Source organism: Rutilus rutilus, assembly GCF_951802725.1.
Source record: "Rutilus rutilus genome assembly, chromosome: 1".
Lineage (NCBI taxonomy): Eukaryota > Metazoa > Chordata > Actinopteri > Cypriniformes > Leuciscidae > Rutilus > Rutilus rutilus.
Window position 1 is genome coordinate 21,249,492 of NC_140209.1, and position 14,213 is coordinate 21,263,704.

Consider the following 14,213-nt stretch of genomic DNA (forward strand, 5'->3'; position numbering starts at 1 on the left):
TGCCAGTGTTAAATAAAGAGCTGTTTAATCCTGTGTGCCCAGATCTAAGTCTAGACAGAGAATGTCTAATATGGCGAGAAGTTTCACTCTCACTACACTTCCGGCTTCTGAACTGGTTGCAGTTCCACTCTGATTCCATATGAGGGCGCTCACAGGACGAGTGCAGAATGAATGGAGGTCAATGGCGGTATACCCCTCAAAATCCACTTTTCTCAGGATATAATTTTTTGTCTAGTAATTTGAATGTTGTATTCGAAAGGAGATGCAAAGAAATTACACATTGCTGGGTGTTAGATTTTTTAGAGTCACTTATTTGCTTTAAAAAAGTCTTTCAAAATGTCAATGACGTCAGAATGCTGACGTCATTAGCAGAATGCTAGCGTGTTATGGGCAACAACAACTCAACCTGTAAGAAATCAAAACGACATAAGTACTTGTTCATTCAACTTTCGACCTAAAACCCATGTTGAACTTGCAAAATCTACAATCACATCTGAGATTTCTCAACGGCAATCGGGTGAAAGAGACAAATTTAGCCGTCTAGCCCCATTGACTCCCATTCATTTTGCACTCATGGCGAGCGCCCCCAGTGGAACTCTGGTGGTACTACAACCAAAATTCGGTACAATAGGGCTTAATAGGGAGTGGACAGGCTCTCCGTAGACGGGCTCTGGTCTAGATCTAATTGTCTCTTATCTCCTTTTCCTTCCTGCACATCTCATTTCTCCCACTCTCCTCTGAATTTTGTAAAACCACCGTCCTTTCCTCTCTTCCTCCCATTGCTTTTGCCACCTTTTCTTCAACCTATGTTTAATAATGCGCTTTATCTCCATCTTACTGATGTTAACGGTCACATGAATATATTCTCTTTTTGTGACCTCCTTTGCAGCTTTGTCTGCCATTGCATTTCCTATAATCCCATTATGTGCTAGCACCCACAAAAATATAACTGCAATGCCCATAATTTGAATTCTATATAATGTTTGTTGTATTTCTATCAAAATATCTGCTCTGCTGTCTGAGTGGCTGTTTTGTAAGCTTGATGAAGTTGAATCTGAACAAATAATAACTCTCAAAGGTCCTATCGCCTCTATCCACTGTACTGCCAACAGAATTGCTAGCATTTCTCTTGTGTATACTGATACATTATCACTAATCCTCTTCACTATTGAAATGTTAAACTCTGGAACAATAAAAGCTACTCCTGTCCTCTCAACTAAACTCTTTGATGCATCTGTGTAAATCTGGATATAACTATAGTAACTATTAATATATTCCTGTATAGCATTCAAAATAAACCCCCTATTTCTTCTTTCCTAATAATGTAAGATCTACTTTCACTTCAGGTAGTACCCAAGGTGGTACTGCTGGCAATGGTACTGTTGGACTGAATTTTAATTCAGTTCATTTTAACTCTGCTGCTCTTTGTATAACTGTCCAGCCAAAGCTTTTTATCTCTCTCTTCTTTTCCCAACAATGCTTTAAAATGATTTGTGCTGGGTGATCTTCATAATGGCCCCGTAAATTAACCCATTGGCATTTCTCCCATTTCCACCTGCATTGCTGCCGTTGAAGTTGTTTTAAATGCCCCTGTTCATAATCTCAATGCCTGGAACTGAATTTTACCTATTTTTTTGAGGGATGTGCTTGATGCAGATCCATACACCACACAACCATAATCCAGTACTGATCTAATTAATCCACAATAAATTGTTTTCAGTATTGTTCTGTCAGCTCCCCAATCACTTCCCACCAAACACCTCTTAACATTTAAAACCTTCCTACATTTGTCCATTACCTTCTGGTCTGGATATGTACATCCCATGTTATTCTTTCATCAAACCATAACCCCAAAAACTTAAAGTGTTTCACTCTTTCCAATCTTTGATGATACAACTTTAATTTTACCTCAGTACCAATTCTTTTCTTTGTAAACAACATTATCTTTGTCTTATCTACTGAGAATTTAAACCCCCGTTTATATGACCACTCCTCTATTTTCATAATAGCTTCCTGTAGTCTTTTAACAATACATTTCAGATTTCTTCCCCTCTTCCAAATCCCCCCTTCATCCGCAAAAAGCGAAAATCCCGTCCCATTCTCTATTTCCTTGAAAACATAATTTATTAATATGGAGAATAATAAAGGACTTATTATACTCCCTTGAGGTGTTCCATTCTCAACAATATATTTCCTTGAATAAATCTTCCCTATTCTAACTTGTATTAATCTTCCTTCCTTGTATTAAAAAGTCCTTAATCCATTTATATATTCGTCCTTTGATTCCTAATTTACACATTAACAATACTTCTCTCCACATCATATCGTAAGCCTTCTCTATGTCAAAGAAGACAGCCACTACACGGTTTTTCTAATTTCATGCTCTAAACTTACAGCTGGATCCATTGTATTTCTTCCTAAAGCCACTTTGATATTTGGCTATATATCCTTTCTTTTCCATATAATACGTTAACCTTTCATTTATCATTTTCTCCATTATTTTGCATATGTTGGATGTCAAAGCGATTGTTTTTCCCTCTTCACTAATATTATTTGAACTGTGAACTGTTACAAAAGCTTTAGCCTGCATCTCTGCTTTCTCATTATCTCTCACTGCTGTTTTTTTCTCCTTCATTTAAAACAGGGTATCCATATTCTCTTTTTATCCCAGTCATTCTTTTTATCATCCCCTAAACTTGACCAATTTCTGTCTCCCTTCCAAACAAAATTTCCTCCAATATTCTTTCTTTGCATTTTTTATGACTCTCCTTACATTTGCTTGTAACCTTTTGTATTCAATACGATTCTGAAAACAGTGATTCCTTTTTAACACTTTTAAAAGTTTTATTTCGAAATTGTATCGCTCTTTTACATTCCTTTGTCCACCATGGTACAATCTTACTTTTGTTTTGCACTTACCTGCTCTCTTCTTTATTGACTTCTCTGCAGCCTCTAGAACAACGAATCATTCAAATGATCAACATCTTTATTTCTATCAATTTTTTTCCATTTCTTGACCACTAATATTCCTAAATGTATCCTAATCAGCACTATTGAATGACCATTTCTGCAATCCTGTTGTATCATATTCCAGACTCAAGCCTACTACAATAGGATAATGGTCACTTCCTAGTGTTTTTCCTGAAACTACTTCCTATGTGTAAATGCCTGCTAATGAATCTGACACTAACGTAAGATCTGTTGCTGATTCTGTACCACTTCCATCATTTAAACACACTAAATTTGTCATCTCCGTTATCTCCTCAATCACCATTCCATCAGTATCATTACAGTTATCCCATAATGTGCTATGGGCATTAAAATCCCCACAGCAAATCACCTTCCCTACTAACTTATCTTCATTTCATCCAGCAACTCTAATGACAACTTATTACATGGATTATAAAAGTTAACAACTTTGATATTTCCTTCTGCAGTCCATACTTCAATTATTAAATATTCCAACTCTTTTCCTTTCCCCAAAACTCTATATTGCATTCCTTGTTTTATAAATATTATACATCCTCCTCCACTACCCTCCCCTCTGTCTCTACGGATGCTATCATATCCTTTAATAACAAACTCTATATCTGATTTAAGCCATGTCTCTTGAACACATATGATTTCTGGTTTATTATGACCGTCGCTAGCGTAGCTAGCGAAAGCGGTCATATAGGGATTGTCAAAGTTTTTTTTTTTTTTTTTTTTCGTCACCTTACTGAATTTTTCGTCAACGATACCAGGGACACCGAAGCACCGGGGAACATGAAATTTGGTGGGCATGTAGCCCCACTAGACTTCTAAGGAAAAATTTCGTTTGGTCCCCGGGGGCCACTCCCCCCCCGCACTGGGCCCCCCCAAACCCCCAAAAATGCAGTTTTTCCTAAATAACTACCTGAACCGTGGCACCGAGGATGAAGAAATTTTTATGGTATGTTGGTCTACTAGACTTTTACGGAAAAATTTCGTTTGGTCCCCGGGGGCCACTTCCCCCCCTGCGCTGGGGCCCCCGTAAATTTTTCGTCAACGATACCAGGGACACCGAAGCACCGGGGAACATGAAATTTGGTGGGCATGTAGCCCCACTACACTTCTACGGAAAAATTTCGTTTGGTCCCCGGGGGCCACCCCCCCCCCCCGCGCTGGGCCCCCCCAAACCCCAAAAAATGCAGTTTTTCCTAAATAACTACCTGAACCGTGGCACCGAGGATGAATACATTTTTATGGTATGTTGGTCTACTAGACTTTTACGGAAAAATTTCGTTTGGTCCCCGGGGGCCACTTCCCCCCCCTGCGCTGGGGCCCCCGTAAATTTTTCGTCAACGATACCAGGGACACCGAAACACGGGGGAACATGAAATTTGGTGGGCATGTAGCCCCACTAGGCAAGGCAAGGCAAGGCAAGTTTATTTATATAGCACATTTCATACACAATGGCAATTCAAAGTGCTTTACATAGAAGAAATTAAAATAATAAAAAGAAATAAGAATAATTAAAACAGTTTAGAAAAATAAAAAATAAAATACAGTACAAACAGTCGGACGAGCATTGGCACAGTGCTCATTCAGTAAATGCATAGTTAAACAGATGTGTTTTGAGTCTGGATTTGAATGTGACTACAGTAGGAGCACATCTGATCTCCTCTGGAAGCTGGTTCCAGCTGCGGCTGGCATAATAGCTAAAAGCGGACTCGCCATGCTTAGAGTGAACCCTTGGTATTTCAAGCTGATATGATCCTAATGATCTGAGTGATCTGTTGGGTTTATATTCAGTGAGCATATCTGCAATGTATTGAGGTCCTAGGCCATTGAATGATTTATATACCAGTAATAATACTTTAAAATCAATCCTAAATTTAACTGGGAGCCACTAGACTTCTACGGAAAAATTTCGTTTGGTCCCCGGGGGCCACCCCCCCCCCTCATCGGCCTGTAGATGGTGCTGTTGAGCGAAGGGTTGCTGGTTTAGGATGATACTGTCACACACACACATGCAGGAATACAAACAAACGCAAGCATGCACACACACTGACATCCACACGCACAGACACACACCCATACACACACATACAAATCCACATGCACAGACACACACACACAAACACACACGCGCACACATGTACGCACACATACATACACGCACAGACACACACACACACACACACACACACAGACACAGACACAGACACAGACACAGACACATACACATACACATACACATACACACACACACACACACACACACACACACACACACACACACACACACACACACACACACACAGACAGACATGCACATACTATTACTTTTTTTAGGTATATACATAAACACGCAATACAGCCAAATTACTCCACGTCATTTATTTTTGTGGAAAGCCAGTGCAGGCCTGAGCGGCGGTCATATTTTGTACCGCGATGCGGTACATCTAGTTTTTAAAATCTTTAATAAATCTCTTAAACTCCTGACCAATCGCTATTAAGGCGAGACACGGCAGGCAAAAACATCGTTTTTTTTTTACTGGTCAATTTTGAGATTTGGGGATATTTGTCTTCAATAACATGTCTTCTTTCAGACTTGTGTTGAAAAAAAGTCCGAAATACACATTTAGGTCTTTATTTTATTACACTTTGTCTGTTTGCGTCTGTAGATTTCTCATAAATTCAACAAAAGTTTGCGTTCTTAATCAACGTGCTGCTCCGCGATCTCTGCCGTCAGCCTGTCATCAGAAGCACCGTTAGGAAGCTCTCTCTCTTGTGTACAATCCTGTCGGATCCAAATATGGTCATTTCCTTTTTATCAGCAACCAATCGTGAAAGTAAAAGGGCTGAATGCGCAATCTCATTGGCTGATGAAAAATCTTTAAAGCCGTTTTCTCAAAATGACCTTTCTCTCATACTCCAAGTACGAAATCTCCACTTCAGTAGCACCTATATACACCAAACTTTCCAGACTTGTACCTAGTTATATTATGAAGACATTTACAGAGGGATTTGTAAATATATTATTCCTAGCCTGATTTATATAACATTTTATTCCAAAAAACATGGCGAAAATCATTTTTTTAAGGCTATTGACAGTATTTTCTGATTTACAGGATAACAAAAGTAGATATCCATAAATCCCTCTGTAATTTTTTTCCCATCTAATATGTGAACACACTGAAAAAATCATTTTTAACCTGGCTTTATCCAATACTCAGATATCGTTTTTTAAAATATATGCAAATTAGTGCATATTTGATTAGATATTGCCTGATTTGCATATTTAAACATTAAATTACAGAAAACTTGTAATACTTTTTTTTCTCATCTTAATGTAGGTAATCAACTGGGAAAGTTTCATGGTGATATCTGCTAGTTAAAAATTTTACCCTATTCACCTGTAGTGTCTCGCCTTAAGCTTCTTGCATTCCATTGTACAATAGTCAGCTTGTCTTATCACCTGGTCCTCCCACTTTCCCATCTGCTTCAAGACTTGTTTTGATATGCTCCCAAGACACTTCTTTTATACCCAAAAACTTCTCAGCTCCCTTAACTATGTTTTTAATTTTCTCTGTTTTTTGTTTAACTTGATCAGTACAATTGATCACATATGCCACAAACAAAATAATCGTATCTACTGTCAGTTCTGTATTTGTTTTCTCTGTTTGACCTGCATCTATTCTTGACTCCTGCATATCATTGTCAGTATCGACCCTTCCCCTTTGTCCTTGTACTTTCTTCACTGCTTCTGCAGTGATTCTGTTGTTAACTGTTTTAACCTGCTGTATTTCTACAGTCCTCTTCCTGACTTCACATCCTCCTATGTTACCCTGTGTTGGCCACCACAATTACAACATTTATCCAGCGCATTGTCCTTACATTCTTCTACTCTATGCTCACCTCCACATTTGGGACACCTCTGCTTCCCTTTGCAAACTGCAGCTATATGCCCATACCTCTGGCATTTGTAAAGTGCCAAAGCGGGGAGGAATATAGGGCCTAACTGGAAAGCTCATGCATCCTACTCTCACCCTTTCTGGAAGTAAAGACTCCTGAAACTCCAGAAGAACAGATAAGCTATCAACCCTTTTACCATTTATTGTTCTCAACAGTCTCTTTATTCTACTCACCTCGCCTTCACTAATACTGCGCTTGAGTTTCTCCAAGTCTTCCTCCAAAGGAATCCCTGTTATCACTCCCCTTGTTACTCTATTCTCACCCAAAAACTTTCTCTCACTAATAATTTTCTTGCATACACTTTCAATTTGCAAGGCTTTATTTTTCTGTTCCTCTGTTTTGCTTGTTATCAACAAGCTTCCATCTCTCAAAATCTTTGCCATTTCCACATCTCCTAGCTTCTTTTTTAATTCCCTAGACACCGCTATCGGACTTAAAGGGATACTCCACTTTTTTGGGAAAAAGGCTAATTTTACAACTCCCCCAGAGTTAAACAGTAGAGTTGTACAGTTTTTGAATGCATTCAGCCGATGTCCAGTTCTGGACCATTAGCATTTCTCTCAAAAAAACGATCAAAGAGTTTCGATATTTTTCCTATTTAAAACTTGACTCTTCTGTAGTTACATCGTGCACTAAGACCAACGGGAAATGTAAAGTTGCGATTTTCTAGGCTGATATGGCTAGGAACTATACTCTCATTCCTGCGTAATAATCAAGAAACTTTACTGCTGTACCATGAGTCCAGCAGGCGTAATGAAATGACGCAGCGCCTGAAAATAGTCTCCAGCTTGGTAACTTCCAATGCTCCCTGTGCGTTGGTTAAGTTGACGGAAGGTAGCCTAATTCAGGCGCTGCGTCATGTGTTACGTCCATAGGGACATAAGTTATTCTGTCTTGTATGATTTAAAGGAGACATATCATACTTTTAAATTGTTCCTTTTTACATATAAATCATACATTTGTAGTCTATATAAAGCGGAACTGCAATGCCTGGGTCTGAATTCCTCATTATTATAGCTCCACAGGACCCTTTTCTACCCCTTTTCTGATGTGCGTTTGAGAGCAACTCGTTTTGGTGCGGTCTCTTTAAATACAATTGAGACACTTCATACCCCGCCCCCTCTCCAGGTTGTAGAGGTTCAACTCCACCCCGTTCGGCCATTTTTGTAGTTTGATAGCAGAGATACGATTATCTAGCGGCACAGAAACGTTTTATTCACACGTTATTAACAAAATGTCAACAACGGAAGACTTGTCCAGCCAGCCTTACATGTTCGAGCCAGAGTCGGAGCCGGAGCGAGATGAAAATAAAGACGACGAACCTGCAGAACAACGTCTTCATATGGATGTATCGCAATGGTGTGTTACTGTATTTACACATGAAACTTTGGTCTTCCGACCTTTTACCATCGTGTCGATTTAATTTGATTAATATGTGCGAGGGAGAGAGAGCAAGACAGCGTCTAGTTTGGAGACGGTGAAGGCTTGTTTACACTTTCGCCTGGCTCCGAAGAGAGAGAGTGCGCGCGCGCAACCGGGTATCTCTCTCTCTCTGCTCACAAGCGCGGCAGTTCATCTACATTAGACGGTGTAATGAAGCGTGTGAGTTACTACATCCAACAACCGAACATTTTAACTTACCCTCTCGTAACTTCTGCAGACTTTAGCTTGGACTACAAAATTGCAGCGAGAAATAAAAATGGCGGATTGCTTGAAGTGTTGGGCTGGAAGTCAATGTCCTTATTTGGCAGTTCCGCTGCAAATACTGTGACGTAATAGTTCAAAAAACGTCATAGATAACAGAAAAATCTGAACAGGTTGAAAAATAGGACCAAAACAGAAAATAAATATATCAACGAAGCACCTGAAGAGAATAAGTTCAACTTTTCTGTACTTCTAAACACTCCAAATAACAAAATGCATTTAAGGGCTAAAAAAGTGGATTTAGCATGATATGTCCCCTTTAATTAACAACTGTGTTTCCTGTATGTGTGTGTGTGTGTGTAGACTGTGTTCTTGTTTCTTTTACCCCTCCTGCTCTCCCTGTTTGGCAGGCTAATGAGTGCCACCTGACTGGCAATGAGTGCCAGTGTAAGTGGGATATTTTGTAGGTATGTGAATGTCATTTATTTTAGAAATTACCCTTTTTCTCCTGTGTTGGAGTTAAAGAGGAAGTCAGTGAATTATCTGTTTTTTTTTTTTCTTATAACCTTAGTCAGAGGAACCTTTTGTTTATTGTTGTGGCCTTTCCCCTCCTGAAGCCTTGAGTACTTTTCCACATTCTGTTAAATAAAATACCTCTGTTTTGTAACAAATTTAGCTCAAATGATATAGGGAATCAATAATGATGAATCTGGGTTATGATTCATCTACTCATACAGAGTTAATAAAATTATTGAAGCTAAAAAATAGATCAATGGTATATATCAATAACCCATCACAATGAATTATAATGTAATCAATATATCAATGGTCCATTCTTCAGATCAATTATCAAAATGACCTTTAAAAGAGCTGTATGTAGGTTTCAGATTGCAAGTTGCAACCAATAAGTTTACAAGCACGTGCTCGAATTTATGAGCGAGCACTGTGGGTACCTTCAGACTGAGATGCAACACACAGGAGAAAGCATCACACAACATGCTGGAAACTCAGGTAAACTCCCACTGCAACGTTACAATAATAGGCTACTTTTATCAGCTTGACGTTGCTCCATGCTCGTACCATAAGTATGAAACTCTATCAACTGTGCCGAATTTTGCCACTGCAAGCACTACTTCACATTTTCTTCAGGAAATGTACATTCTAGGTTTGTAGATAAGGTTTATCCATGATTCAATGCCCTGCCGATGTTGATCTGTGTTTTTTCACCCGAAGTTCATCCAAATCACGTCTGGCCTTTAATACGAGCTTCAGCAGAATTTTTTTTTTTTTCAATATGGGGAGTTTGTGTTGGAGTCTGTGTTGTACGACACAGGCTGTTTATCAGACATGTCATAAGTTGCATAAGTCATAAGTCCATGTCATAAGTTGCAGTGTCTTCGCTTGCTGCGTTCCAGTCCAAAACTGTCATGCCCTTCACTCGCAAACTTCCCTCCGTCTCGTTCACTCGGATGTACGTCATTGCGAGTGCCCACTACTGGCGGAAACTGCAATGGGCTGAACTGGAACGTCCTAAGCCCTTGATCACTTGGAATCAGCTGTGGAGTTGATTTATTATTTACATTTTTTTTTCCTTTAAGAATTTGTTTAATGCAGCATCCAAATGTTTATGTGTGTTTGGGTTGTTTTAAACAAAAAAAATATATAATTAATCATAGAGTTGTCTGTTGTGGTGGTGATTAGATGAGATATGTGGTGACGTCACAATCGTACTGCATTGTGGGACATATAGGTGCCTGAAGTGTACATTTGAAGCAGACTCGCTCCCTCGGTCAAAATCGAGGGAACGAGGGTCTGTCCATATAAACTTCCCTCGTCCACTTCACGAAGTGGAACGCACTTCAAAATGGCGGCAGGGATTCCCCCAAGGGGAAGTGCTTAGGGAAGTTCGCAAGTGCGTGTCTAAAAGTGGACTGGAACGCAGCAGCTGTTGAATGCAAAGTCAGTGGACGAGGCGAGAGGCTCGGGAACGCGCATGCAGGTGACGTCACTGGATTTCGCGGTAAATCCGACCCGGCACCTTCACATAGAAATAAGAATACTTGCTTTCAGAGGTAATAGCAAAACCCGCAAAGTGGATCATTTTAATGTGAGATTATAACTCCTTCACACACAGGCAATAAAAAAGGATTAATTTTAGTAGAAAAGTTTCATACAGCACCTTTTATGGAAATTAATGTAATTATCAAACAGTTGTTTGTCCAACAAACGGACATAAGATTAACCCATCAATTTCTCAACAAAAATGATCTCTTTCTTATAATTCGAAGAAGGCTATTTTCTGGCCACGAAAATCACCTTCCTGTTCTTATAACATTTAGGTTACTGAAATAGTAACAAATTGTAAAGCTTTGTAGCTTTAGATCGTAACACTTCAGGGACTTTAAAATGTTGAGCAAACAGAAGCAATTAGGGATATGTTTTTTTAATAAATTAAACTACAAATACATATGACTAGTTACATGGAATACATGTGAGTACAACCAGTAAAACAATACAAGACAACAAATAACGAATGACAGAGAGAGAGAATGAGAGAGAGAGATTGAGAGAGTGAAAGAAAAATCTCAGGATGGCAATTTTAGACAGTTAACTCTGAGAGCAGGGCCGTTTGAAGGAATTTGGGGGCCCCAAGCAAAATGGACATGGAGGCCCCCCCCGCCCCCGCCCCCGCCCGCCCTCCCTTTTTTTAATTAATTAATTAATTAATTCTTTTTTTAATTAAAACTAGCATCATAAAATATGATTTCTTTTTACTTTGAGCAATTCTGGAGCTATAATTGACTCTTCTTAGGATCATATAAAACAAAACAGCTCCTTGGAAAAAATAAATGTAATTGTATTTATGTATTGTAGTAGTTAAACAAATGTTTATTTTAGTTAAGATTAACATTTGCATTGTATTCATAATGTCAAAATAAAACCGACGTAATGTTACTTGAAGGCATTATAGCCTACTATTCCTGCCAAAGTATGTGAATGTTTCTCACTAGATCTCGCAGCGATGTTATTACTTCTGTGGCGAATTCAAATGCTTTCTTTACTAGATCTCTTATAAGCGCTGTGTAGTAACAGTGTCGCATGATCATGATCGGCTCGCGGTGCACTGGTCCAAACTGATAAACAACGGTCCGTCAACCACACAATAACGAGTAGCTCAGTTTCGTTCCGCTTACATTACGTTTGCCATTTGATGTTGGGCAATGTTGTGGTCGCGCCGGCGTCTCTACATTATGAGCGCGCTTGCCACGCGCAACGCGCCTACATTTGAAATAACGAAATTTTGGTCGGCAGGAAAAATTATCCAACGAACCGTTCGGTTTGAAAACGCGTACCGAACACCGAACCGAAAGCCTCGTACCGAACGGTTCAATACGAATACGTGTATCGTTACACCCCTACTTACCACTATCTTGTTTTTTCTTATCCTCCTCTTCCTTTCTCTTCATTATTTTCTGGCTTCCTGAAGCATAATTCCGCTTCATGATGACTGCCGAGGAGTTTTTGTATTTTGCCGGCAGCAGAGATCACGTGATTGGCTGGCTGCTGTCAGCGACTACTGAGAGGGGCCCCCTTGAGGGGGATCCCGATAACAGTGTCATTGCACTTTACTGCATTGACTCAAAGGGGCGCTCACACAGTTTGTCGTTGCATTTTATTCTTAACCAGTCGTTGTCTTGGGGCCCCAGGCCAGCTCGGGGCCCCAAGCAATTGCTTGGTTTGCCTGCCTTGTCGCGACGGGCCTGTCTGAGAGACACCAATACCTTAAATCGCTCTGCAAACAGGGAATAGACAACCTTAAAACAGCATTTAAGAGTATAAAAGTAGTACTTGCATGTGGTCTTGTATGGTGCTGAGGACAAAACGTGCGTGTGTCCGTTTGAGCGCAGCTGGGCGTTCTTCTCGTGCTTCTGGAGCAAACGGAGTTTACGGGAAATTTAAAGGGTCTACTTAAATGTAAAGTTGCCGACTACGTTCACTTCACTGAATGTAGGAAAAGTCTGAAGACGAAAATAAAGACAAAGATTAAAGAAAAGAAAAACGGAGAAACTCCCTAGAGTTGTGGAACCGGGAACCTCTCACTGACGAAGTGCACGGAGAAACTTTCTGGGTCAGTCTTTTATGGAGAGTCTTAGTTTACGCCTACTTTGCGTACGTGGACCAGTCACCTTCAGAGATTTCAGAGCGGGAAGATTTCCTTTGTCCTGTCAGGACGGTTCATCTGCATAAGTTTAGCCTGGTTAAAACCAGACCCTTCTCAGTTGAAACTGAGTGTAGGGTCTGGAGAAGCTATGTAGACAAATCATTTCCAAAGGGGCGTCACCAACCGACGTAGCTCAGCTTGATTGACAGGTGATCTGACCAATCATACTTCGCCATCCGCCATTTTGTCCGACAAAGCAGTCAGGAGAGTAGATTAACAGGATTTGAACTTGAAAAACGGAGTGTACTGACGCCTTTCCGTGGTTAAAACAACATTCCTTCTTCTGTTTGTTCATGTTTATTTGAGGCTATAAATTAACTAGAAGGAAGAGATGATCAGTTCACAAGAACAGCTTTAACTGATGCTCTACAGCGATCTGTCACGGCACATTAAAGAGCAACAAAACGGTATTTATTGTTTAAATTTCTTTAAAAAAATTACCAAATTTGAAAGCTGAGACTTTGTTTAATATGTTTAATATCAAACGTAACCGAAAAGTAGCCTGCTCTGTCCTGTCTGCCAGCGTGTTGTCAGTCTCCTCTCTGCTCCGCAATGTATTTTTCACTGCGTGAGAACTCCTTCAGCGTCGCTGCGCTGTCGTCATCATCCCTCCCCAAACGTTTCTGATTGGTGCCGCGATTTCGGCGGCACAGAAATTAGTTTGAATGGGCTCTTCTCCAGACTATCCTGGAGAGAGAATTCAAATTCCCCGGAAGTAGTCTGGGTTTTCCCAGGCTAGCATAAGTTATGAAGGCGTTTAGAATTGGTCATTTCTACCCAGAAAGATGGTACATACAGAATAATACAATTTACTGTAATCTCCTATATATGAGTGGCTCAGTCAAACTGAGACGGTTAAAGGGATACCAAGGACGGCAAGAAAAGGAGGTGGGAATACTAAGTTATTATAGTATACATGAATAGGAGCATTTATAGTTCACTCTTTCAACTAGAAAATCATAAACTATATGAACTGGGAAACACACAAAAGTATATTGTATACATATAACATGCTTATATTCTAAGTTAATTTTCAAAGTTCGTGTATGCGTGTGCGTAAAGGTGCAGGGAGAGTTCGTAATCTCTCTGGAGCTGGCAAACATGACTCGCGTGGAATGTCTGCTTTTCCTGGGTAAACTCAGCAGGCCCATAAAAGGTGTCAGGGGGTAATTTGGCCTAGACTTTCTGGCGTTTCAGGCCATAGTTAAAAGCTTTAGTAATCTTAGCAAAGAATGTATTTAGAAGGAATGAATGAGAGTCATGATTCTTGTCCATCCGTTACAGTTTATTTGCTCAAACTGGTGTTACTGAGCTTTCTTGTGTATCAGCCCTGGGACTTGGAGACGGCAGTTCTCTCAGTCTCTCCCCACCGTTTATTTGTTATACCCCTTTCACCCCTAGATCTTTT

General features: G+C 39.9%; 1 protein-coding gene across 2 annotated transcripts in view; it reads right to left on the reverse strand.

Annotated features, from left to right (window-relative positions):
* Positions 1–14,213, reverse strand: part of LOC311292136 (uncharacterized protein) — a 188,706-nt gene that overhangs the window by 60,238 nt on the left and 114,255 nt on the right. The gene's annotated exons all lie outside the window — the stretch shown is intronic.